Genomic DNA, 25,625 nt, shown 5'->3' with positions numbered 1-25,625 from the left:
AAAACGTCATCTAAGTAGACAGCAACACGTGGTAAACCTCTCAAAATGCCCTCGATAACACGTTGAAAAATAGCGCAGGGAGAGGATACTCCAAAGGGCAACCGTGTATATTCATACAGGCCCCGGTGTGTATTAATCGTTACATATAGTCGGGAGCAAAGGTCCAGCTCCAACTGTAGGTAGGCGTGACTCATATCTAATTTTGTGAAGGAGAGTCCGCCTGCAAGCTTCGCGTAGAGATCCTCTATGCGAGGCATTGGATATCGGTTGAATCGGGAAGCCGTATTCACTGTAAGTTTATAGTCGCCACACAAGCAAACTGTGGCATCTGGCTTCATTACAGGTACAATTGGTGCTGCCCAGTCAGCAAAACAGACGGGCCTGATAATACCCAAACTCTCCAAACGAGTGAGCTCCCCTTCTACCTTCTCGAGCAAGGCGTAAGGCACCGGGAAACCGCCTGGAAATAGCGCAGCGTGGCTCCTGGTTCGAGTTGGATACGGGCTACGGCCCCTTTTATTTTTCCCAAACCAGGCTGGAATACATCTGGGTATCGTCCTAGCACCTCAGCCAATCCTTCAGAAACTGTTTGGAGGATGTGCTGCCATTGCAACCGCAAATGGCGCAAACAGTCCCGACCCAACAGGCTGGGCCCATGGCCGCGCACCACGATAAGTGGGAAACGTCCCTCCTGGCATCCATAAACAACAGGGGTCATTGTCGTTCCTGCAATGTCCAGTGGTTCCCCCGTGTAGGTGGCCAACCTGGCCTGTGAGTCGGTTAATGTAAGGGTCTGTATACCCTGCTTGATGCGGTCGAATGTCCTCTGGGCGGTCACGGAGACCGCTGCGCCAGTGTCCAACTCCATCTCAAGCGGGTGACCATTGACCCGTACTGTCACCTTAATGGGGGCCACACGGGGAGCTGCCACACAATGCAGCTGCAGGCAGTCGTCCTCCGCCTCCACGTCCTCAGGAGTAGTCGCCGCAGGTTCATCCACATGGAAGGTACGGCCCCTGGGCTGGTCCCCGTTTCGGTCGGAACGACCCAACCGGCGCCCGCGACGGGGCCGGCGCCTACAAGTCTGACACGGACATGGCTCCTCATCCATTGGTTCTGGAGAAGGCTCCCTTCGGGGAGGAATGTCCGACGGCCACTGGCGTTGGTCCGGACGTCGCCTCACCCAAGGTACCGCAGGAGTGCGGGGGGACGTTTTCGGACGGAAGGGGTTGCGCCCCAAGGCATGCACTTCCATTCCCTGTAGCTCCTGCACTCCTCGTTCTGCGCTCTCTCGGGACAATACTATTTGAATGGCCTGTTGAAAAGTCAATGTTGGCTCAGCTAACAACTTTCTCTGGGTGGCCGCATTGTTAATACCGCAAACCAAACGGTCGCGTAACATTTCTGACAAGGTCTCACCGTAGTCACAGTACTCCGCAATCCTGCGTAGCCTGGATAGAAAATCGGCAAGGGATTCTCCATGGGTCCTCTCAGCAGTATTAAACCGGTAACGCTGGACTATCGTGGACAGGGTTGGGTTAAAATGTTGCCCCACTATATTCACAAGTTCATCAAACGTTTTGGTGTCCGGCGCAGCTGGGTACGTAAGGCTCCTAATCACCCCAAACGTATGCGGGCCGCAGGCGGTGAGCAATATGACCACCTAGTGCTTGTTTTTGGTGATATTGTTTGCCCGGAAATAGTAACGCATCCGTTGTGCATACTGGTTCCAGCTTTCCAGCGCAGCATCAAAAACATCCAAATGTCCGTACAGAGGCATGGTATAATAGAAAACAACTTCCGACCTGTATCCAACAAAAATCCAGGGAGGTGGCTTCAGCAGTGTAGACAGCTATTCACTTTAACCTACGCCGCCAGTTTTGTGAGGGCCACGAAGAATCCAGCATGAGTTTTAAGGATACAAAGTAATAACATTTATTTACAATAACACATATATATATAACAGCAGCAGCAACTTCCCTTGCTGCACACTCCTTCCTGCTGGTTCCAAACTGGCCAGCTTTATTTATACTTGGAGTTTGCTAATGGTTTCTCCGCCCCCCCCCTCATTGGGGAAGCTCATACTCCCACAGGATTGCGGGATTGTCATTAGTCCCCAGCCAATGGTAAGCAGGCAGGTTATAGCACATACATGAAGATAATGGAAGGGTTAATGAAATGTGTACAGACAGCCACTACAGGGAACAATCCTAGAAGTATATAAGGGATGACGCAGAGCCTGTGGGACAGAAGGTTGGAGTATGTGGTAGGAGCAGGAGCTGAGCTAGGAGTACTGAAGATAGTGAGAGAGCAAGATTAATTAATGAGTTAGTGAGTTAGATGTTAGATGAGTACAGTTTATGTGTGTTTAATCAACTGTTAGTTCTTCGAAATAAGTGTTGAATCCAATTGTCGTGTTGAATAAATAGTTTTGTTCGTCTTCAAGACTCGTTGTTCTATGATCAACACTACACATTAAAGCCATCTGGTTTGAGCAAGGCAGAGAACAACTCTTCCCCCCCTCCCCCCCCACCTTGATGAACAACGTTTGTGGCAAAGGATGCCCCCTGTGTGTCCCCACAGAAGAAGTTGGCCCACAACAGACGGGAGAGGGCTCAGACAGGCGGCAGGTTGCCGGACATCAGAGTCCTCACCCCGTAAGAGGAACAGGTGTTGGAAGTCGCAGGGGTGGCCGAGGACAGACCTGTAATCAACTTAGCGGAAGGTATAATGAAAAATGAAATGAAAATCGCTTATTGTCACAAGTAGGCATCAATGAAGTTATTGTGAAAAGCCCCTAGTCACCACATTCCGGTGCCTGTTCGGGGAGGCTGGTACAGGAATTGAACCGTGCTGCTGGCCTGCCTTGGTCTGCTTTCAAAGCCGGCGATTTAGCTCTGTGCTAAACAGCCCCTCCCGGGAGGCCATTGCATTCGACTTCAATCTCGGTATTGGCATGCTCACCATATTTGGTGTGATCCAGAACTCGCCATCGGGAGCAGACCGGTTAGATAGCAAACTGATTGCTGATTATGGGCACTATCCCACACTATCCGAGGGATTGCATGGTGGACTTGACGATGCTGAGATACCATCTCCCCCCACAGACCATGAGCGGCAACCCTCCGGGGACTCTTCCCCTCCCTCCCCCCCACAGCACCGGGGCAGTAACCCCAGTGCTCCCAGGTTCTTTGCCCGAGAGCAAAGATGGCTATTCACCTTTGGTCCCCGCAGCAGCCCTTCCAGCAGCTTCATGTTTTTAAAAAGGTGTACTAATCAGTGCCCACATGACCATTTGCTGGGGAGCCCGTTACAACACGTTGGGCCGTTAGATAGAGGATCGTTCCTGTTAATTGTATGGAGATTTAACTTAAGTGCTGGTTATTGGTTTCTTGCCACACTCAGGCAGGATCCTGATTTTGTCAACGAGAGCGGGCCGGTTAGATCACAAACAGATCAGTGCCCACTGCGATACTCGATTTTGGCCGGTCCCACAATCTAACAGCCTTGTCGCGCTCTTGCTTAATCGTAACGCGGCAATTAAATCATGCTCAATATGCACCAAACAGAAATTTGAAAACATAAGTGCCTTAAATTGACGGTTTAATGCAAATTTGATTTGAATATACTTCAACATGTCACAACCTGCCAGAGATAAGAAAATTACATCATACAAAATATTAAAACTAATAAAGTATGTGTTTTTTTTGCAAATAAAATAAGGGAATAAAATGTAATATGAGTAAAAGTGAAAATTCTGATCAATTTCCCATGAGTATCCATGTTAAAATTGCTGTCTGTGCATTGTGCTTTTGTGGCTGTGTGACAAGTTGATCTTCAATTTTATCAAACCTCATTGTCATAAAATTAATTTGTTGCATATGATTCTGTAGGAATCCTAATTGTTAAATTGATAATGTGCAACTTGAATATCATTACATTCATTGCACTAGATGGCTATCCATTCCCTTAGTTACAAAACTGACTAAAAGTGGTTACTCCCAAGTTGTATATAGCTCTGTTTATTTTATAATATTTTGTGATATGCTCATTTCAAATCACTGAGATATAAGCAAGACATTCAAGAAATGGAGGTTTTGATGAGAAAAGCCAAGCTAATCCTCCATATTATAAGAGGAAAACATTATAATGAAAGACTGGATAAATGTTTTTAAATGTATTTTTAATTTAATTTATTAATTAGTTATCGCAATGTCAGTCAGAGGATCAGTACTTTGACTGTGAGATGTGGCAGGTCCAGGAGGCTTCTAGCATCCCGGATGGCTACATCTGCAGAAAGTGCACCCAACTGCTACTCCTCACAGACCACATGGATCGGTTGGAGCAGCAGTTGGATGCATTTAGGAGCATGCAGGTGGCGGAAAGTATCAAAGATAGCAGATATAGTGATGTGGTCACACCCAAGATGCAGGGAGATAGATGGGTTACCACCAGAAGGGGCAGGCAGTCAGTGCAGGAATCCTCTGTGGTTGTCCCCCTCTCGAACAGGTATATCATTTTGGATACTGTTGGGGGGGAATAGCCTATCAGGGGAAAACAGCAGCAGTCAGAACAGTGGCAGCACGGCTGGCTCTGATGTTCAGCAGGGAGGGTCAAAGAGCAGAAGAACAATAGTCATAGGGGACTCTATAGTCAGGGGCACAGATGGGCGCTTCTGTGGATGTGAAAGAGACTCCAGGATGGTATGTTGCCTTCCTGGTTGAAGCGTCCAGGATGTCTCAGAATGGTTAGCAGGCATCCTGAAGGGGGAGGGCAAACAGGCCGAGGTCGTGGTACATATTGGTATTAACGACATAGGCAGGAAGGGGGATCAGGTCCTGCAGCAGGAGTTCAGGGAGCTAGGCAGAAAGTTAAAAGACAGGACCTCTAGGGTTGTAATCTCGGGATTATTCCCTGTGCCACGTGCCAGTGAGGTTAGAAATAGGAAGATAGAGCAGCTAAACACGTGGCTAAACAGCTGCTGTAGGAGGGATGATTTCAGTTATCTGGACCACTGGGAGCTCTTCCGGGGCAGGTGTGACCTGTATTAAGAAAGACGGGTTGCATCTAAACTGGAGAGGCATAAATATCCTGGCCGCGAGGTTTGCTAGTGTCACACGGGAGGGTTTTGAACTAGTATGGCAGGGGGGTGGGTACCGGAGCAATAGGTCAGAAGGTGAAAAAATTGAGGGAGAACTAGGGAATAGGGCCAGTATGGCTCTGAGGAAGAGCAGACAGGGAGATGTTGCTGAAAACAGCGGGACTGGTGGCCTGAAGTGCATATGTTTTAATGCAAGAAGTATAATAGGTAAGGCAGATGAACGTTGAGCTTGGATTAGTACTTGGAACTATAATGCTGTTGCCATTACAGCGACCTGGTTGAGGGAAGGACAAGATTGGCAGCTAAACATTCCAGGATTTAGATGTTTCAGGTGGGATAGAGAGGGATGTAAAAGGGGTGGAAGAATTGCGCTACTGGTCAGGGAGAATATCACAGCTGTACTGCGGGCGGACACCTCAGAGGCAGCGAGACTATATGGGTAGAGATCAGGAAAAAGAAGGGTGCAGTCACAATGTTGGGGGTTTACTACAGGCCTCCCACCAGCCAGCAGGAGATAGAGGAGCATATAGGTGGACAGATTTTGGAAAGGAGTAAAAGCAACAGGGTTGTTGTGATGGAAGACTTTAACTTCCCCAAGATTGACTGGGGCTCACTTAGTGCTAGGGGCTTGGACGGGGCAGAGTTTGTAAGGAGCATCCAGGAGGACTTCATAAAACAATATGCAGATCGTTCAACTGGGGAAGAGGCTATACTGGACCTGGTATTGGGGAATGAGCCCGGCCAGGTGGTAGAAGTTTCAGGAAGGGAGCATTTCGGGAACAGTGACTGTTGTGTTATGTACTCTGGGATAACACAGGCTGCAACTGGATGCAGCTTTAACCAAAAGATACTTCAGACCTTGAAGTTAGTTCAATATGATTTATTGAACCAGTAGCACAGTTCTCTATGAGTTCGACTCTCTGCTAACCTAAGTGTGGTTACTCTGTCTGACTGAACCAGACTAGCTCTTAGCCACGTGCTGGAGGTGTGATACTGTACATACACCCTGACTCACTCTGTAGATGTTCATTAGTGGAAAGAGGCGGAGTATGAGTGCCTCATGCCTTTTATAATGAGATACCACCCCTGGGTATCCTGCCTGCTCATTGGTCATGTCCTGTTCTCTGTGTTCATTAGCTGCCTATCTGTGCCTGTCTGTATATCATTATCTGCATGTCTGCATATCATGACATCGCCCCTTTTTAAAAATGTTTTGTCGGCACATGGGAACGTACTTACATGTGGTGGCATATACTAACATATTTACAAGCGGTGGCATATGTAGCTGTCTAATGTGAGAAAACAGAACATAGCAAACAAAACAAATGTTCATAAGTCCTGTCTCTGGGGCTTGGGTCTGATCCTTGTCGACTGCCGGAGAGGTGGTAGTGGGGACGACGGCGCCTTGACAGGCGGGATGGAAGCCTGACTGATGGCCTCATAGTTCGAGGTATCAGGAGATGGCAAAACAATGGACGGAAACGGAGAAGAAAGCGGTTGCTGGCAGGCAACTTTGCGCAGTGCCCGTCTGTTTACTCGCACAACAGAACCATCAGCCATACGTACAATATATGAGCGGGGCGCAGCCTGTCGAAGAACGACAGCTGGTGAAGACCAGCCATTATTCGGTATCTCGATCCTGACAGTGTATGCCGGGGATAACACGGGCAAATCGGTGGCATGAGCATCATAGCCCTGCTTCTGCTGGTTTCGGTGCTGCTGCATCTTCTGCTGCACTGGGAGGTGATCCAGGTTGGGCAAGTGTATGGCTGGAAGTGTCGTCCGCAGGTCCCTCTTCATCAGGAGTTGAGCCGGCGACATGCCAGTGGACAGTGGGGTCGCCCTGTGCGGAAGCAGCACGAGGTAGATGTCAGAAGCAGAATCCGCGGCCTTGCAGATGAGCTGTTTCACAATGTGAACCCCTTTTTCAACCTTCCCATTGGACTGCGGATAGTGTGGGCTGGAAGTGACATGTTTGAAATGGTATGACTTGGCAAACATAGACCACTCGTGGCTGTTGAAGCACGGGTCATTGTCACTCATGACAGTGAGTGGGATACCATGCCTGGAGAACGTCTCCTTACAGGCCTTGATGATGGTCCGAGATGTGAGGCTTGAGAGCTTCACGACTTCAGGGTAATTGGAGAAATAGTCAATAATCAACACAGGCTGGCGCCTGACTGGTGGTGCAGACCTGCACGAGACTGCGTAGTGTCCAGGCTTCCCGCAGTTTAAACATCGCCTGCCTCTTGCAGGGCAGTGTTTCTTTAAGTAGGCATTGCCGCAGTTCAAGCACGTCATGACGTCGGCGTCCTGACGCTCCACACGTCGTCGCACATGCGCAGTGCGAGTGTCGCCCGCTTCGTTATCCCGTTCGCATCGCACATGTGGGGGCCCTGGGAAAAGTGCGCACAATGGCTGCTTTCATTAATGCTGAGGCGCTGCATCCGGGAGATGGCCTGCACACTCTCTGCCTGGTGGGAAGCAGGTTTCTCATTTTCAGATGGTTTGTATTGGGCATAGCGATTTTTGGCGTGCTCATGCACTGTGCATGTTTCAATCGCGACTGGCAAGGTCATATGCTTGATCTTCAGTAGCTGCTCTCTCAGAGGATCAGAGTGTGCTCCAAAAATGATTTGGTCTCTGATCATGGAGTCAGCAATATTACCAAAGTTGCAGGACAGCGCTAGCAGGCGGAGGTTAGTTAAGAAGGAATTGAAAGATTCATCTTTACCTTGTAGACGGTGTTTGAATACATAGCGCTCAAAGATTTCATTGGTGTCCACTTCACAGTGAGTGTCAAACTTGTCCAGGATGGTCTGAAACTTTGTTTTATCCTGGCCTTCGGTGAAGTGAAAAGAGTTGAAGAGTTCAATGGCTTGATCACACGCTGTTGAGAGGAGAAGCGCGATCTTCCTTGCATCAGACGCACCCACGAGGTCTGAAGCTTCAATGTACAGCAGAAACGTTTGCTTGAATGTCCGCCAGTTGGCACTGAGATTGCCGGAGGTCCTGAGCTGGCGAGGAGCCTGAATCTTCTCCATGGTGCCAGGATACATTCGCTGGTCGTCACGGAACGGACTGAGATAAACCACCTAAATTAAGCAGTCTCCTGGTAGCATGATGTGTTATGTACTCTGGGATAACACAGGCTGCAACTGGATGCAGCTTTAACCAAATGATACTCCAGACTTTGAAGTTAGTTCAATCTGATTTATTGAACCAGTAGCTCAGTTACCACAGTTCTCAATGAGTTCGACTCTCTGCTAACCTAAGTGCGGTTACTCTGTCTGACTGAACCAGACTAGCTCTTAGCCACGTGTTGGACGTGTGATACTGTACATACACCCTGACTCACTCTGTAGATGTACATTAGTAGAAAGAGGCAGAGTGTGAGTGCCTCATGCCTTTTATAGTGAGATACCACCCCTGAGTGTCCAGTCTGCTCATTGGTCATGTCCTGTTCTCTGTGTTCATTAGCTGCCTGTCTGTGCCTGTCTGTATATCATTATCTGCATGTCTGCAAATCATGACAGTGACCAAAATTCAGTAAGTTTTAAACTGCTGGTGGACAAGGATAAGAGTGGTCCTCGGGTGAATGTGCTAAATTGGGGGAAGGCAATATTAGGCAGGAACTGAAGAACATAGATTGGGGGCAGATGTTTGAGGGTAAATCAACATCTGACATGTGGGAGGCTTTTTAATGTCAGTTGAAAGGAATTCAGGACCGGCATGTTCCTGTGAGGAAGAAGGATAAATACGGCAAATTTCGGGAACCTTGGATAACGAGAGATATTGTAGGCCTTGTCAAAAAGAAAAAGGAGGCATTTGTCAGGGCTAGAAGGCTGGGAACAGACAAAGCCTGTGTGGAATAAAAGGAAAGTAGGAAGGAATTTAAGCAAGGAGTCAGGAGGGCTAGAAGGGGTCACGAAAAGTAATTGGCAAATAGGGTTAAGGAAAATCCCAAGGCTTTTTACACGTACATAAAAAGCAAGAGGGTATCCAGGGAAAGGGTTGGCCCACTGAAGGATAGGCAAGGGAATCTATGTGTGGAGCCAGAGGAAATGGGCGAGGTACTAAATGAATACTTTGCATCAGTATGCACCAAAAAGAAGGAATTGGTGGATGTTGAGCCTGGAGAAGAGTGTGTAGATAGCCTGGGTCACATTGAGATCCAAAACGAAGAGGTGCTGGGCGTCTTGAAAAATATCAAGGTGGATAAGTCCCCACGGCCTGATGGGATATACCCCAAAATACTGAAGGAGGCAAGAGAGGAAATTGCTGAGGCTTGACAGAAATCTTTGGATCCTCACTGTCTTCAAGTGATGTCCCGGAGGACTGGAGAATAGCCAATGTTGTTCCTTTGTTTAAGAAGGGTAGCAAGGATAATCCAGGGAACTACAGGCTGGTGAGCCTTACGTCAGTGGTAGGGAAATTACTGGAGAGAATTCTTCGAGACAGGATCTACTCCCATTTGGAAGCAAGCAGACATATTAGCGAGTGGCAGCACGTTTTTGTGAAGGGGAGGTCGTGTCTCACTAACTTGATAGAGTTTTTCGAGGAGGTCACAAAGTTGATTTATGCAGGTAGAGCAGTGGATGTCGTCTATAAGGACTTCAGTAAGGTCTTTGACAAGGTCCCTCATGGCAGACTGGTACAAAAGGTGAAGTCACACGGGATCAGAGGTGAGCTGGCAAGACGGATACAGAACTGGCTAGGTCATAGCAGGCAGAGAGTAACAATGGAAGGGTGCTTTTCTGATTGAAGGGCTGTGACTAGTGGTGTTCCGCAGGCATCAATGCTGGGACCTTTGCTGTTCGTAGTATATATAAATGATTTGGAGGAAAATGTAACTGGTCTGATTTGTAAGTTTGCGGATGACACAAAGGTTGGTGGAATTGCGGATAGCGATGAGGACTGTCAGATACTGCAGGATTTAGATTGTTTGGAGACTTGGGTGGAGAGATGGCAGATGGAGTTTAATCTGGACAAATGTGAGGTAATGCATTTTGGAAGCTATAATACAGGTAGGGGAGGTACAGTGAATAGTAGAACCCTCAAGAGTATTGACAGTCAGAGAGATCTAGGTGTACAGGTCTACAGGTCACTGAAAGGGGCGACACAGGTGGAGAAGGTAGTCAAGAAGGCATACGGCATGCTTGTCTTCATTTGCTGGGGCATTGAGTATTAAAATTGGCAAGTCATGTTGCAGCTGTACAGAACCTTAGTTAGGCCACACTTGGAGAATAGCGTTCAATTCTGGTCATCACACTACCAGAAGGATGTAGAGGCTTTAGAAAGGGTGCAGAAGAGATTTACCAGGATGTTGCCTGGTATGAAAGGCATTGGCTATGGTGAGAGGTTGAATAAACTCGGTTTGTTCTCACTGGAACGATGGAGGTTGAGAGGCGACCTGATAGAGATCTAGAAAATTATGAGGGGCATAGGCAGAGTGGATAGCCAGAGACTTTTTCCCAATATAGAGGGGTCAATTACTAGGGGGCATAGGTTTAAGGTGCGAGGAGTAGGGTTTAGAGGAGATGTATGAGGCAAGTTATTTACACAGAAGGTAGTGGGTGCCTGGAACTCGCTACCGGAGGAGGTGGTGGAAGCAGGGACGATAGTGACGTTTAAGGGGCACCTTGACAAATACATGAATAGGATGGGAATAGAGGGATACGGATCCTGGAAGTGTCAAAGATTTTTGTTTAGATGGGCAGCATGGTCGGCGCAGGCTTGGAGGGCTGAAGGGCCTGTTCCCGTGCTGTACTTTTCTTTGTTCTTTGTGGACTTTTAGAAACAAACATTTATCTCAGATAGTAAACAAGTGACTGGACATTTCCATTTGTGCTATTTTCTGTCAGGTAATCTATACCTGTCTGGACATTGCTGACCAATGAAATTTAAACTGTCCCAATCAAAATCAAACGCGTGAGGATTTGATGAAGACAACACTGTAATTTACTAAATTTGACGATTGTCTTCTGACATCAGGCACAGTAATGCTGCTTTAAACTACTGCAGTTCTTTAAGGGAACCTATCTAGTAACATAAATGAGGTTTTCTTTGGAAATAGAGATTCAGGGAACTCTCTGAGGATTGGCATATGCTAATGAGGTACTGTCAACTAGCATTTAAACGATGTAGCCAGACAAAAATTGGAGCTTCTATGCCTATTCATGAATTTAGATTGTTCAAATGTAATATAACCTGAGTATTTTGCTCAGCACGCAAATCTGTGGGGGAATGGCACGAGGTGAATTTCTTATTTGGAGAGCTGGTGCAGACACAATGAGCCAAACGACCTCCTTTTGCACAACAAAGATTCCGTGATTCTGTTTCACAATTGCTGTTGTTCAGTGTGAACATTCGATCCATGAGCATAACCAGTGGAGAAGCCTTACTTTCTTGTCAGAAAACTTAACAGCCAGTGGTGAGATATTTGAATCCTAACCAGCAGACTGTCCTGTGGATAAAAGAATAAGCTTTACATTCAGGAATATAAAGGTTACCATATTTTAATTTTGTTTCCCAGGGAATGAAGGGAATAGACAGACAGAAAACTAGCTTAATGAAAGCATGTACCAAATTGTGATGATGATGCAATTAAAACAAGTAATCATAATTCATAACATGGATATAGACAATTATTAAAGTAAAAATAAGCCATAGGTTTCTGAAAAGATTGCACAATTATGAACTTTCCATATGCAAAGAATTATGTTACTAAATGCAGGCCTCCTTACTTTACAGAATAAAAATGAAAGGTGCACTGCATTGTGCATTTGGTATTAAAGTAAATATATCATGGGCTGGACTCTCCGTTTCTGAGACTAACACTTTCCGTACCACCTCTCTCTCCCTCAGCAGCCGCCATGCTGGTTTCACGATTTTTAAAAGCAGAAGTGAACCACACCGTCGGGAGCTTGGCCCATTGCAGGCGGAGAATCGCTGAGGCCCTGGAATGTACCAGGTCGGGCCAGCTAATGATATGCAAATGGTACTTACCATATGTGTGGAGTCAAACACATTGACTCCATTTTCGAGGTGACGATAGATCGTGATTTGTTGTCAAATCGGCACCTGCCGCGATCTTGGCGTCTGAAGCTATTCTCCGCCAAATCATATTTCCCGATTTCGGCGTCGGCTAACGGAGAATCCCGCCCCTATAATGTCAGATTGTGTTCATTACATTCTCAAATATGCTTGTTATGAGCTTTATATAGCAGCAGATCAGGCTGTGCCATAGCCTATTCATCCTGTATCTTAGTTGTGGAATGGTGTCTTTTCCCCTTAATTCCATCACGTATTTACTTTTGTGTGGTTGTGACAAGAGATAGTGGCAATGGCATGTGAGATTCAAGCATTTTCTAATAATGTCTAAACAAAGCTTCCAGCAAGGGAACAACTTTCTGTTGTTTAATTGTGTCAAGAGTAACTTTTCGCTTTACCCAGAATCAGTTCCAGTGTTCAGTTTTGTATGTTTTCACATTTCCCCACAGGCTCTTTGATCACTCCAGAATTCCAAACAGGCACGGTCTATTCAAAGATGGATCTTACATAATAATTAAACCCAGTGATACATTTGAGATATGTTTTGGTGCTTGAGAAAACATAGCATGTGGTGTCTCTAGCATTTCACACACTTGATAATCTTATTTAAGATCAATTTGAATGTAGATTCCTAATAGCTCAATATATGCTTGTTGCGCACACTCAACATTATCTAAGATGATAAGATGGGGTTCGGTCTCATGTTATTTGTTATTTTTTGTTATTTTATAGCACAGAAGGAAGCCATTCAGCCCATTGTGTCTGCACCAACCCCCAAAAGAGCAACGTGGCTAGTCCTATTCTGCAGCCCTATCTCCTAGCCCTCTAAATTCATCACTTTCAAATATATATCCAGCTCTCCCAGGCAGCACATTCCAGACCCCAGCAACTCTCTGAGTAAAGAAGTTTCTCCTCATCTCACTCCTAGCTCTGTTGAGGAACATCTTGAAATTGTGACCCTTAGTCACTGACATACCAACTAGTGGAAAATATCCTTCTTTACTCTGTCAAAATTGTTTAGAATTTTGAACACCTCAATAAGGTCGCCTCTTAATCTTCACTGCTCCAAGGAGAACAAGCCCAATTTTTCCAATCTTTCCTTGTATCTAAAATTTCTCATTCCTGGTATCATTCTAGTAAATCTCCTCTGCACTCTCTCCAGAGCTTTAACAGCCTTCCTTAAATATGGTGCCCAGAGCTGAACACAATATTCCAAATGTGATCTGACCAATGATTTGTAGAGGTGTAACTTCACTTCCTTGCTTTTATACTCTATGCCTCTACTTATAAATCCAAGGATACTATAAACCTTCTTAACAACAGTTTCAACTTGCCTGGCCACCTTCAGAGAATTATGCACTTGAACCCCGAGGTCCCTCTGCTCCTGTGCGCCCCTCAAAGTTGTACCATTGAGCCTATATTGTCTCCCCATGTTTCTTCTACCAAAATGAATTACCTCACATTTTGCTGCATTGAAGGTCATCTGCCAGGTGTCTGCCCATTTGGCCAACTTGTCCCTCTGAAGTCGCTCAGCGTCATCCTCACAATTCACTATTCTCTCCAGATTAATATAATCTGTAAATTTAGAGATTTTGGCCTCAACATCCACTTCTAAATCATTTATATAAATCAGAAAAAGCAAGGGTCCCAATACTGGGCCTTGGGGAACACCACTTTCAAATCGTCTCCACTCTTGAGAAATGCCCTCTGTACCTACCCTCTGTTTCCTATCTCTTAGCCAACGTCTAATCCATGCTGCCAAGGACCCATCAATCCCAAACATTTTTAAACAACCTGCCATGTGGCACCGTATCAAATGCTCTCTGAAAATCCAAATATACAACGTTCACGGCACTACCTTCATCCACTGCCTGTGTCACCTCGTCAATGGACTTATTTAAATTTGTCAGACATGACCTGCCCTTGACAAAGCCATATTGACTGTCTAGTGTTAACTTATTTTTCTCTAAGTATGTATTTATTTCTTCCCATATTGTGGCCTCCATCAGCTTTCCCACGATTGATGTCAAGCTGACAGGTCTGTAGTTTCCTGGGTTATCCTTTGCCACTTTCTGAAACAACGGCAACAGATTTGAAATCCTCCAGTACCCTGGGACTAATTCAGAGAGGCCTGGAAAATTTCTGTCAATTACATCTCTCTGAATTACCTCTCCCTTATCTCTCTCAGCAATTTAGAATGCATTCCATCCGAGCCTGGAGACTTCTCCACCTGACGTGCTGTCGGCCTTTTTAGCACCTTTTCTTTATCACTATACTGCTCAGTTGTTCAATACCCATATTTTCAACTGAGCTATTGTTACCATCTCCTAATTTGGTAAAGACCACTGCCATACCCTCCGCTCAGTGAGCAGTTTACCCTGCTTGTCCCTTATGGGCCCCACTCTATTCTTCACTAAACTTTTACCATTAATATGCTTGAAGAACAATTTGTTATTGTTTTAGCACAGCCTGTAATCCTTTCATCGTGCTTCCTCTTAGCCTTCCTTATTCCAGCCTTAGCCTCTCTCCTGCATTTGAGATACTCTTCCTGATTTCTATTGCTATTATTATTCCAGCATGCATCATATGCCTTTTTTTCTTCCTAATTTTATCATCACTATTGTTAATCTTCCAGGCACTCTAGCTTTAGATACCCCATTTTATTTCTCATGAATATGTACCTAGCTTGCACCTATTCATCTCTCCTTTGAAAGTCTCCCATTTTTCATCCACTGTTTTATCCACCAAAATGCCTTTCTAATCAACCTGCTCAGATTTAACTTTTAGAGCCCTAAAATTTGCCCTTTTCCAGCCTGGGATCCTAATCCGTGACTAATTCTTATCCTTTTCCAACTTAATATTGAATCATACTATATTATGATCGCTATTTGCCAACGGCTCACCCACTCGTACGTTCTCCACCTGCTCTGCCTGATTTGCTGGGACCAGATCCAGCACAGCTTACTCCCTGGTAAGACTGGAAATGTACTGTTCCAGAAAGTTCTCCTGCACACACTGCAGAAATTTCTCCCCTTCGAGCCCCACACTTTACCCATTCCCTAATCTACCTTAGGGTAATTGAAATCCCCCATTATCACAACCCTACTTGCCCTGCAGGTTTCATTATTTGGAGGTCTATAGTAACTACACTGTTTCCTCTTTCTGCCAGGAAATTGGTTCAATTTCGGCTCAGATGAAGCCCATCTCTTCTAAACAGCTTTCTCCTTTCCCAAAACTGATCTCAATGACTGAAAAATCTAAATTAGGTCATCCACATATTTATGAAATGAAGTGGAGGCTACTGAAGTCCCAGATGGCCATAGACTGGTCCCCTTTTTTGAGAGAGAGAGCTGACTGTTGGTGATTTAACCTGAGGGTCACCATTCCTCAGGCAAGGGACAAGGTTGAGAAGGCCGGTACGAGAATTGAACCCGTGCTGTTGGTGTTGCTCTGCATCACAAACCAGTCATCCATCCAACTGAGTTAACCAACTCTCTTACATATTTATAGCAATGGATAGGTGTGATATCAATACAGGTATTGTTTAGGATGGCTAAAAATATAATTGGGCCAAATTTGACTTTTTGTGGAACCTCAACTTGTCGTGTTATCCAACTGGAAGTGCTTCATTTCCATCAAACTCATTGCTCTTTATTGTTGAAAAACTCCAAGATCCAGTGTACACACGACTGGCACATTCCCCTCCCTCCCCATGGAGATGGAGAGGGTCCACAGGTCGCTTCAGCCAAAACCATGGGCGAATGAGCCACCGAGGGCAGTGATAGTCTGCTTGCATAGGTAACAGTCAAAGGAGAAGATTCTGAGGTGGGCAAGGAGACCCGAGCGGTGACGTGGGAAGATATCAGTTTTGTGTTTACCAGGATCTTACAGTGAACTTGACAAAGAGGTGGGTGGCCTTTAACATGGCGAAGATGCATTGTATAAGAGTGAAGTGCGCTTCGGAGTGGTCTACGTGGTGAAATTGAGGGTTACACACAACTCGAGGGACCATTTCTTTGAGATGGCGGAGGAAGTGGAGGCGTTCGTAAAAGCAGAAGGACTGGGACTGGTACTGGATTGAGTATGGTGGAAAAGCGACTTTATTGCTGTTGGGGTTGGTCGGGGACAAATATTTGATAAAGTTGTATTTTCCAGTTTTTTTCTGTTGATCTAGGTGTAGATACTTTTGTATTGAATATGGGTACTTGTTGGGGGCAGGAAAGTGTGCGCAGTTGTGTTTTGCTGGGGTGCTTTGAGGCAGCAGGGTGGGGTGAAGAGGTTTTGATTTCTTTTGTCTGAGTGGGGGAGGAGGACTCTGGTGGAGGGGTTCCCTCGCTAGCAAGCAGCAGTTCAATAGTGAATGGGAGTGAAGTGGGGGAGGGGCTGTGTTATATCTGTGTTGTGGCCATAGTACAGATGCACACAGAACATCTAGTTCTTTGACGAGTAAGATAGTTTTACTAATGAGATGCATATGTGGAAAGATAATTAACAAACTGATACAAACTGTAATAAAATCAATGAATTCAGTGATTTCTCCTAGAGCTACTTCTACTGTTACCAGCCACTTGTACGACTTACTACCAACTGCCGGATATCTCGAGGCACATGATCTCTAGATCTCTAGCACCACCTTCTGGTTTGAGGTCGTATCGATAACTATACATTAATTTTTTTTATTTTTTTTTAATTCTCCTTTTCACATTTTGATCCAAATTTACACACACCAACAAACAATCAACGGTAACAAGACAATATCAATCCCCTGGCCAACATTTCCTCGCTCCCACCAACCCCAAACAACCATCAACATTTTACATACAAACATCAAAGAAAAGGATTCAGGAATCCACCCTCCACCCATACATAGCCACCAACAACATACACAGTCCAACACTCCTCCCCACCCAAACCCCCCCCCCCCCCCGCTAATGTTCGATGTCATCCAATTCTTGAACGTGTATAATAAACAAAGCCCATGAATTGTAGAACCTTCCATCCTTCCCTTCAACTCAAACTTCACCTTCTCAAGAGTTTAAAAACTCCAACAGATCCCCCACCACACCAGTGCACAGTGTGGAGAAACTGACCTCCACCCCAACAGGATCCGCCTCGTGATCAGCGAGGCGAAGGCTAAAACATCTGCTGCCGGACCCGCTTCCAACCCCGGATGAACTGATATCCCGAACATGACCTCCAGAGGACCCGGCTCAAGCCGCACATGTACCACCATCGAAATTACCCTGAACACCTCCCTCCAATAATCCCCCAGCTTTTGACAGGACCAAAACATATGAACATAGTTTGCAGGCCCCCCCCCCCCCCCCCGCAACGTTCACAAACATCCTCTACCCCCTCAAAGAGTCGGCTCATCCTCAGCTTTGTGAGATATGCCCTATACACCACCTTCAGTTGTATCAGCCTTGCGCACAAAGTTGAGGCATTTACCCTCCGGAGCACCTCGTATCACAATCCCTCCTCCATGCTCTCGCTCAACTCTTCCTCCCATTATGCCTTAATCCCCTCCAGTGGTGCCTTCTCCCAGAATCGCTCCACAAATCGCCGACACCACCCCCTTCTCCATTCCCCCAGTCGTCAGCACCTCCTCCAACAGTGTGGAGACGGGCAACACCGGAAAGCTCTGTATCTCCTTAGCGAAATCTCGGATCTGCATATACCTAAACATTTCCCCCTGCCCCAACCCATATTTCACCCCCAGCTCCTTCAATCCCGCAAACCGACCACATGGAAACAAATCCTTTAATGCCCTGACTCCTTTCTCCTCCCATCTCTGAAAAGTCCCATCCCACTTCCCTGGGATTCCCCCGAATCGGCATTTCACATGGCCCCGCGCCCATCCTAAAGTGCTGGTGCAACTGCCTCCAGATTTTCAATGTTGCTACTACTACCGGATTTCCTGAGTATTTCCCCACGGCCATCGGGAGCGGCGCTGTTGCCAACGCCGTCAGCCCCGACACCCTACACAGATTCTCCTACATTCTAACCCATTGAGAGTCCAGTCCCCTCTAACCCAGCTCCTCATCTTCTCCGCGTTCGCTGCCCAGTAATAATATAGTAAATTTGGAAGACCCAAACCCCCTGACTGCCGTCCTCTCTGCAACAGCACCTTCCTAATCCTAGCCACCTCCCCCTCCCCCCCATATAAATGAGATAATCATCATTTCAACCTCCTTGAAAAATGCCTTTGGCAGAAATATCAGCAGGCACCGAAGAATCGCGGCAACACGTTAATTTTAATTGCCTGTACCCGACCTGCCAGCGACAGAGGGAAACCATCTCAGCTTGAACTGCATACATTAATAAATAACTATATACAAAGCAGTGCACAGACACATCACCGCATCCCCTTTCCTTTGGAAGTGTTAACGCTTACAAATATATTTGTGCTTTACAAAACATGATAAGCCTGATAATTTTCAATGTGTCCCATGTGCACAGTACACGGGCCGGGTCAGAGAATCGCCGGGGGAGGGGGGGGGGGGGGGGGCGTGATTCACGTGACGCCGGCCCGCCGATTCTCCGGTCACCGGAGAATCGGTGCCATTGGCGCCGGCGTGGTCATCGCACCGCCGGTTGGGGGCCGCTCTACGCGGCCCCCTCCGGTGATTCTCTGCGCACGATGGGCCGAATGCCCGCCGAGTTAGGCCGAGTCCCGCCGGCGCCATTCACGTGTGGTCCTACCTGGCAGAACCTCGGCGTTCACGTTGCGGGGAGTGGCCTGGTGGGGGGAGGGGGGATCCGACCCCAGGGGGGTCCACCACAGTGGCCCGGCCTGCGATCGGGGCCTACCAATTGGCGGGCGGGCTTCTCCTGGTGGGGGCCTATGTTCCTCCATGCCAGCCCCGACGCACTATGGTGGAGAGCTACAGGGGCCCGGCGCGGCGGAATAAAGCAATTAGCGTGCATGCGCAAATTCGCACCGGCCGTAGCACGCAAGCGCGAACCTGCGACGGCCATAGCACGCGTGCAAGGACCCGCAGCGCTCGTTCTGCCGCTGGTATCGGCTGCTGGAGCTGCGTGACGCTCTCCAGTGCCATGCTGGCCCCCTGTGCGGCGCAGGATCGCTGCTCCTAGGGGCCATGTGGTGCCATCGTAAAACGAGAATTCCGCTCCGGCTTTCTGGTTGGCCTTTGCTTCACCAACTCCTTTAACCTTTTGAAGCGATGCTTCCTACTCCGTCTCTGTGTGTTTTCTTGTATATTGGCCTTCTTGCCGATCTTTCTGTCTTCACTGTCTCAAGTGGTACCCGGTCGACCAACTGTATCCTCGACTCTTCTCTTCCCATTCCTTCTCTTTTGAAAGATCCGCTCTTTGCATCTCCTTATCTTTTTTACTTTAGTGGCATCCTCCTTGCTGCTGGACTCTGCCATGGGATTAGCTGCTTCCGGATCCCTTATTGCAATAGCTGCTTCTGGATCTTTTGCTGTAAAAGCTGACTCTGGCTCTTCTGCCACGATAGCTGATTCTGGGGCCTTTGCTGGATTGAGGAGTCTTGATTGATCCATGGTGCTTGCGCTCGAACGCTGTGCTGCATGCCCAAACTGGTGAGGCATCCACTGTCGGCATACTTGTGGACGCTTTCGCAGTTGCAGGCAAGTCTGCGACGTTAGGAATGATCTACAAACCCTCGCGTTCCAGTATCTTAGCTGGATCAATGTCCTCAACATTATGCGTTGCTTCTTCACTTTGTGTTTTAGCCTCAATTAGTGGCTCATCCTCATCAGATATGACGATATATGCCTCGTCTTTTGTTGGAAGACTGAGTGGTAGCTCATCCTCATCTGATATAACGATAAATGTTTCATCTTTCATTGGAGAACTGGACGAAGATGTATACATCTGTTCTTGCTGCAAGTCTTTTGGTGGACTGGCCTTGAAGATTGGGGAATCCACGACAGGAACTATTCCCTGGGCGTGGGATGATTCATCGTACGTCTCTGGAGCCAATTTCCCCAAAATGGAGATTATTTCTGTTATTAGTCTGTTTGCAGTTGCTTTGCTCTCATCTGATTGATCTGCTGTTGCAATCTCACTTTCAGCCTCTGCACATGCCATCTTAGAGCTTTCACACTTATCATTGTCCAGCACAAATTGGAAGCTACTTGTTATCACCTCGTCATAGAATCATAGAACTTACAGTGCAGAAGGAGGCCATTCGGCACATCGAGTCTACACAGGCCCTTGGAGAGAGCACCCTACCCAACCCTACACCTCCACCCTATCCCCATAACCCCACCCAACCTTTTTGGACACCAAGGACAATTTAACATGTCCAATCCATCTAACCACATCTTTGGACTGGGAGGAAACCGGAGCACCCGGATGAAACCCACGCAGACACGGGGAGAACGTGCAGACTCCGCGCAGTCACCCAAGCTGGGACCCAGGAGCTGTGAAGCAACTGTGCTAACCACTGTGCTGCCCTAATGCCAAATAAAATAAATAAACTTTCCTCGTTACCAATGCCAAATAAACTAAATACATTTTCAGGGTCTTCTGCTGCTGGCTCATCATCTCCTTCTTCACCCTTCTCAACGTTATCATCATCATCATCTGCTGCTTCTCCTGCGAAGTATGACATTGATTTTGGAATAATGAGTTCATGGAAACAGTAACCAACTGCAAACAGCAGCAAGTCGCTCCGCAGAACCTTCATCCAGTTTCTCATTCTCTGGAACGTCATGAGGACTAAAAAGATTGAAGAAAGAATCATTTGGTACAGTTTTCGTAACTGTTGTACCCTTATGCCTTTGCTTCGTTTAAATGGTCTTTGTAGTAATGTTTTTTTCCTTCCAGTCGATGTGGCATCCTGTGCATCGTATAATTTGTGGTCCATCAAAAGAAAAAAAATCTGACTCATCAGGCTGGGACTTCATTGGGTATGTCTTGATCATTGCTTCATTTGTGAAATATTCATTTGGCTCAAACTTAAACTCCAGAGTAAAACTCATTGGCTGCCCTGGACCTGAAAATGTCACCTCTAAGTCTTGTAAATGCTTTAGGATGGGCTCATGATGCTCCTGTATCATGTCACTGAGCAAATCAACATTTTTGAAGACGGTCAACCAGAATTCTGGAATTCCCTTTGGCTCTCCCATCTCTTTGTCTGGCTTATCCTTCCTCCACTTTGACTTTCGCTTGTATCTCATCAGATAACTCCGCCATTATATCTCTTTGCCAGTCGCAATGATCCTCCGTCACCGTGCTGTCTGGAATATACAGCTGCTCAACTTTGTTCAGGGCCTCACATGCATCCACACCTATGATGGACTTGCGTACCATGTCCACAATGGAAAATGGAATGGTTTGACTTCTGTTGTGTACCCATGCTTCGAGTTCACATGCTGCCAGTGTCACAATCCCATTTCCATTGTAGTCTTTCAGTAGTCTTGTTGATTAATGACTTTCAGTTTAATTCGCCACCTTTTCAAATCGGACAAACTGAGAAGGTTGAACCCTCGCTTCTGTGTCAAGCTTGCATTTGATCAATGTGGCATTCAGCATCACTGGAATTATACATTTGTCTTCAATGGTATCACTATTTCTGCAACTGGTCAGTAAGACTTCTTCACTCTGCACATTCGGACTCATCGTGTCCGTTGTCAAAATCAGATCAACGAAAAACAAATCATCAATCACGTTTGCTTATCCTGTTTGGTCCACTGCTGGACGTGCAAGGCATTGCTTTGCAAAGTGATTTGTTCTGCCACACTGGACATTGCCGTGGCCCATGTCGATTGCCACATCACTGGCATAAAATGATGGATCCGATCCGCCTCTTAAAATGGCCGCCCGCACTGAAACTACGCTTTTAATTCAATTGCATCACAATGCTGATTGCGCTGGCGCCTTCTTCCAGATTGGCGCCAAAATGTTTCCGATTGAGCTTGCTAATCTTCTGTGCAGTTAGCTCACTTGCATGACAAATCTTGATAGCGTTTTCTAATTGAAGTTTTTCTTTTCTCATAGGCTCTCACATACCTTATCATTTGATATCCCGAACACTATCTGATCACGGATCATCGATGACTTTAATGTATTAAAATTGCACGACTGCGCCTTCAACCGCAAGTCGGTTAAAAAAGTATCAAAAGATTTGCCCACCTTCTGGACTCGTGTACGAAACGTATAACGTTCAAATGTTTCATTTTTCTTTCGAGAGCAGTGCTGATCAAAATACTTTATTATTTCATTGAAGTTCTTGCTGTCCTTTTCGCTGTCGAATGCGAAGGTATTGTAAATTTCTATTGCTTGAGGACCTACTACCGTGAGGAGCAACACAATGTGTCTCTCGTCAGGCTGTGCCTGCAGGCTAAGGGCTGCAAAGTAGAGATTGAATTGCTGCTTAAAAACACGCCAATTCTCATTATCAGTAACTTGAGGCTGGTGGGGTGCCATCAGACCTTACATCCCTAACTTCAATCCCTAACAGTTTTTCCTTGCATTGAGTTCCAGTTGTCTATAGTTTACCAAGTAGGCAAAATAATTTTATTTTTTCTTTATTCAGCCTGTTTTGTCCAGTTTTCTCCATTGTTACCTTCAATTGTTCTACACTCTTGGTACCATGTTATGTTCTATGTTGTGGCCGTAGTACAGCTGCACACAAAGCATCTAGTTCTTTGACTAGTAAGATTGTTTTATTAACAAGATGACCACGTGGACAGATAACTAATGAACTATGATACAAACATGAATTCTCCTGGACCTACTTCTTGGCCACAATCCTCTTGTACTACTTACTACCAAATGCCGGTTATCTCGAGGCACATGGAAGATCTCTATCGCCACCTGCTGGTTGGAGGTTGTATCGATAACAGTATACATTAATAAAAAGCTATATACAAAGCTGTGCACAGGCATATCACCACAGGCTGCAGCCTGCTGAACCTGTTAAGGCATGCCTCGGCATGCCTAGGAGGTGTGAATGTTGGGGGGACTGGGACTCTGGGGAATGAGGTGGCTCAAGAGGAAGTGGACGGGAAGTTTCTATAAAGGAGAGAGGGGAGGGGGCATTGGGTTGATGGTGATTGGGGGGGGGAGGGATCGGTCCACCCGTGGGGTGGGGCACAAGCCATCTTGTGGGGGTTTTGGGCTGTGAAATTTGAGGTGGGGTCACCCCGGAGGAGTGATAGCTGAGACCAGGAGGAGGGGGAGGGGGGTTTGAGAGCCCACGATCTGGCTGGTGCCACAGAATTTCTGAGGTATTGGGAGGCTCGGTGAAACGGGTGAGAGTGTTCACGCATTTAAAGAATCTAAGGGCCGTGTAGTGGTATTGCAGGAGACCCATTTGCGAGTGAAGGACCAGGCAAGCCCTTATAAAGGTTGGGTTAGTCAGATGTTCCACTCAGGATTTGATAGTAGGGGTTCGGGGGGGAAGTCTTGATTAATAGAAGAACTTGTTTCCAGGTGGAGAAGATGTGGAAGACCAGGTGGGAGGTATGTTCTGGTTAAGGGGGTGTTGGAGGGTAAATTAGTGGTTGTGCCTAGTATCTATGCCCCAAGCTGTGGTGATGTAGATTTTACGAAGAGGATTGTGGTGGCAATCTCAAGCATGGACATATGTCAGTTGATTTTGGAGAGGGGGACCCGTACGTGGGGGGGACGCGGAGACACAATCTTTGCACTGGAGGGGTGGGGAGGGTGTTCTCCTTTTTTGCGTCGTTGGACGAAGTCTACTCTCTGATCGATTTTTCCATAGTGGGGAGGTCGTTGTTGCCAGGGGTGAGGAAAGCGGAGTATTCAGCGATTGTGGTTTCCGACCATGCGCCGCACCTGGTAATAATAATCTTTATTATTGTCACAACTAAGCTTATATTAACTCAGCAATGACATTACTCTGAAATCCCCTAGTCGCCACATTCCAGTGCCTGTTTGGGGACACAGAGGGAGAATTCAGAATGTCCAAATTATCTAACAGCACGTCTTTCAGGACTTGAGAGAGGAAACTGGAGCATCCGGAGGAAACCCACGCAGACACAAGGAGAAAGTGCAGACTCCTCAGAGACAGTGACCCAAGTGGGAAACGGACCTGGGACCCTAGCGCTGTGAAGCAACAGTGCTAACCACTGTGCTACCCTGCCACCATGGTTCTGGAGAGGGGGCTGGCCCAATGGCCGGCCTGGAGCTTAGATGTGGGGCTGCTAACGAATCTGGGTTTTTGTTTATGGGTGGCCAAGGTGGTCGATGACTACATAGGGTTTAACAAGAATGGGGAGGTTTTGCCCTTGGTAGTAGGGGAGGCATTGGAGGCGGTGGTGGGGGAGCAATTGCATACAAGGCGCAGGTGGATAGGGAAGCATGAGAGGAATGTGAGCGATTGGTGAATGAGATATTGGAGGTGGATGGAAAGTATTTGGAGGATTCTACTCCTGAGCTTTTGGCCAGTAGAAAGCTGTTGCAGACACAGCTGTGGCAGTTGAGACGGATGAAGGGGGCAGTTTATGAGTGCGGGGAGAAGGCCAGCAGTCTGCTGGCGAGCCACTGAGGTGGCTGGCAGCTACCCGGAAAGTTGTTCAGGTTTGAGAGAGATGTTGGGGGAGATGGTGTTGGCGCTAGAGAATGTGAATGGAGTGTTTGAAGCATTTTATAAGAAGGTATACAGTTCAGAGCCGCCGGAGGATGATTCGAACATGGTGGAGTTTTTGGAGAATTGGAGGGTCCCATGGTGGGGGAGGGAGATTAGAGTTGGAGGAGCAGTTGAGGGTGGAGAAGATTAGGAAGGCGATGGGGGAGTATGCAGTCGGGGAACGCACCGGGGCCAGACGGGTTTCTGGTGGAATTTCATAAAAAGCTTGCAGACCAGGGCAGCACGGTGACACAGTGGATAGCACTGCTGCCTCACGGCGCCGAGGTCCCAGGTTCGATCCCTGCTCTGGGTCACTGTCTGTGTGGAGTTTGCACATTCCCCCCGTGTTTGCGTGGGTTTAGCCCCCACAACCCAAAGATATTCAGAGTAGATGGATTGGCCACACTAAATTGCCCCTTAATTGGAAAAATGAATTGGATACTCTAAATCTATTTTAAAAAAGCTTGCAGACTGATTGGTGCCGTTACTGGTGGAGGCGTTTGAAGACTCGGTGGCCCAGTGGTCGCTCCCGGAGATGATGAGTCGGGCATTCATTTCACGTTTGTTGTAAAAGGACAAGAACCAGGTGGAATATGGGTCATACCGGCCCATTTCATTAATAAACGTGGATGCAAAGATTACGATGAATGTGCTGCTGCTCAGGTTGGAGGGGTGTCTCCCACACGTGGTCGGGGAGGACCTTCGGATTTTGTGAAGGGAGGCCTCGGGCGAGCTCTGTTCTGTACTGCTCTCCACAAACGGGGACCAGGCGGAACGGCACTCAGGTGCATGCCTTTTGAGCAGGGTGGTACTCTGGCACTGCTGGTGCCACTCAGGCACCCTGGCAGTGCCACCTGGGAGAATGGAGTTCCTCAGTGCACAAAA

General features: G+C 47.0%; 1 protein-coding gene and 1 pseudogene across 2 annotated transcripts in view; one reads left to right on the top strand and one right to left on the bottom strand.

Annotated features, from left to right (window-relative positions):
- prex2 (phosphatidylinositol-3,4,5-trisphosphate-dependent Rac exchange factor 2) overlaps positions 1-25,625 on the top strand; it is an 825,781-nt gene that overhangs the window by 590,877 nt on the left and 209,279 nt on the right. The gene's annotated exons all lie outside the window — the stretch shown is intronic.
- Positions 19,793-21,273, bottom strand: LOC140386069 (nucleosome assembly protein 1-like 1; annotated as a pseudogene).

This window comes from Scyliorhinus torazame, chromosome 11 (genome assembly GCF_047496885.1).
Source record: "Scyliorhinus torazame isolate Kashiwa2021f chromosome 11, sScyTor2.1, whole genome shotgun sequence".
In the NCBI taxonomy this organism is placed as follows: Eukaryota; Metazoa; Chordata; class Chondrichthyes; order Carcharhiniformes; family Scyliorhinidae; genus Scyliorhinus; species Scyliorhinus torazame.
The sequence above is the reverse complement of the archived record's forward strand: the minus strand, read 5'-3'. Positions and strand labels throughout refer to the sequence as shown.